This window comes from Macrobrachium nipponense, chromosome 5 (assembly GCF_015104395.2).
Source record: "Macrobrachium nipponense isolate FS-2020 chromosome 5, ASM1510439v2, whole genome shotgun sequence".
In the NCBI taxonomy this organism is placed as follows: domain Eukaryota; kingdom Metazoa; phylum Arthropoda; class Malacostraca; order Decapoda; family Palaemonidae; genus Macrobrachium; species Macrobrachium nipponense.
This window is the reverse complement of record NC_061107.1, coordinates 90,594,028-90,596,527: the sequence shown is the minus strand read 5'-3', so window position 1 is coordinate 90,596,527 and position 2,500 is coordinate 90,594,028. Positions and strand designations below refer to the sequence as shown.

Below are 2,500 nucleotides of genomic sequence, written 5' to 3'. Positions count from 1 at the left end.
GGGAGGGGGGGAAGAATAGGGTGGTCGGGAGAGGAGGGCAGCCCCTGTCCAACAACAGATTTAGAAATACAAGAGGGGGGAGGAGACGGAGGAGGGTGGGTGGGGGAATAAAGATGAACTGCGGGAATAGGTAGAAACCAGATGAGGGACGAAGGGAAAGTTGAGGGAGATACGAGGAATTCCTGGAAACAGGAATGATGCGTTGATATTATTAGGCCCATATCATTCTGCATTCTCAGTCAGACCAATCACAGCCAACTCAATGCCACATACCAAATGCACTGCTGAGAACAACAGTGTTTTTCTTTCTTTCGGGAAAAGGGTTTATTCGTGACTAGGATCGACCCCGGTAATCTCCATGTGTGCTCTTAATAAATCTTTTAGTTGAGAAAGGCAAATTCTATAACTTCACAGAATACAATTAGCGAACAGGACTCCTCGAACATAACGAAGCAAAAATCAAGTATGAATGGAATAGAATTATTCCGAAAATTATCAAAATAGATGAATAACGATAAGGAATGAGAGACGTATTACGGCAGCGGGCCAAGTTACAATGAGGCAAGAAATACGAGAAGCAAAAGACACCGATAGATACTAGACTATTTCCAGTGATCAAGTTAAGACTCTCGACAAACGGGGAATGACTAAGATAAATGACAGAAAATGGATATAGTGAACTGCAGCAAATCGTGAGAGAAATATTGTGAGAGAGAGAGAGAGAGAAGAGTAGGGAAGAGAGAGAGAGACGAAGGGGGGGGGAGAGAGAGAGAGGGGGGCACCGCATATACTAAATATCAGAAAAGGAAACCTAAATAAAAATGACGATTAAAAAAGACACATGAACACACAACAAAGACGAAGCAGCACAAGAGAAAAGAAACAAAGCACCAAACTGAAACTTGGAATGACAAACGATGCAACAACGCCATTAGTTTACGCAAGAGAAAACGATACAAACAAAGATAATAATAATAGGTATAACAGGTGTGTGTGTGTGAAAATACAAAGTAATTTCATACACACACAAAAAAAATAAAGAAAACACCGGAGCAAACTCAAATCTAGTAAAAGAGTGAACAAACAATGCCAGAGCTCTGCATGAAAGCGAATCTTCAAAAGCTACAAGATCATGAAAAACCAAAAATCAATAACTAAATAATAGAGGTGCGAGCGATTACCAGGAAACAACAATAAAACAGTAGTGCAAAATAAAGTACAGGTGAGGCGACTATCAATAAAATTAAACGTGGATTAAGCGATAAGGCAAATTTAATGAAAAAGAAATCCATAATAGGTGCAACAATAAAAATTTATGAAAGCTCAAAAACTCCCGAACATTCACTAAAGAATATTTCTTTTTCGAAAGGGTGGGTGGGGGGGTGTGTTGAGGGGAGGAATGAAACTCATTTAATTGGCAAAATCGGAGAGTGTCCAAGAGATCGGATATAAGTGAAACAGGTGAAAATTATTCGGCTACTCACATCATTAACTTAATAAACAAATAATATATATAAGCAGGAGAAAAACAACAAATTCTATGATAGCAGGTGGTAAGAATTCTCATGTGCAAGCATTTATCAAGGAATCGTTCCAATCAACCAAACAAACAAACAAATAATAAACAGATAAATAAGTGAATAACACCCACGGCACGCAACAATCAAAGAGTATAAAATAAAAGTGACCTTGAATTGAAGCTGTGACGGGAGAGAAAAGTCTCCAATAAAACCCAGAAATAGACAACACAATAACAGGAAAACAGTGACATAGCAAAACAATAAATAAATAAAAAGACAATAAATAACATGGAAGGAAACCGGTGTAGCGACAAAGATATGAACGACAGATGAAACATAAAAGAATTATGGAAAATAACGAAGAGATTAAAGATAAAGAAACACAGATGTTACAGTTTTATTAAACAAAGCTTCAAAACCTTTGATTATGACGCAGTATGATATCTTTAGCCAAAACAAAAGCCTTCAAAAGAGCACATCCGAATTTAATAAAGGTGAAAATTAGCCTCAGATGCCAAAAGGAAACTTATTATAAAAGCACCTTCAACAAACTATCAATAAAAAAAACAAATAAAAATAGATATCTGAGAATAGTTGCCACGAATAAAAATATACTTCACAAAGCGATATAAAACAATTTATGACTGGAATAAAAACATGCAACAAACGCATGGAAGAGGAAGAGACACGCAAAACAGGAGAGAGAGAGAGAGAGAGAGAGAGAGAGAGAGAGAGAGAGAGAACGGGGAAAAAAGAACAACTCTTAGGGGAGTAGCGATAATATTAGCCTTGCAAAAATAGAAAGCAAAAACACGGAAGAAGGGGAAGAAACACAAGAATAACAAGAGGAAAGAGAGGAGGGATGTTCCTGTGCCCGGAATCGAACCCGGGGGATACTGAGCAGAGAGAGAGAGAGAGAGAGAGAGAGAGAGAGAGAGAGAGAGAGAGAGAGAGAGAGAGAGACTCCCTATCGCTCGTGG

General features: G+C 38.2%; 1 protein-coding gene across 20 annotated transcripts in view; it reads right to left on the bottom strand.

Moving 5' to 3' along the window:
* LOC135215498 (histone deacetylase 4-like) overlaps positions 1–2,500 on the bottom strand; it is a 434,451-nt gene that overhangs the window by 156,583 nt on the left and 275,368 nt on the right. The window lies entirely within an intron of this gene.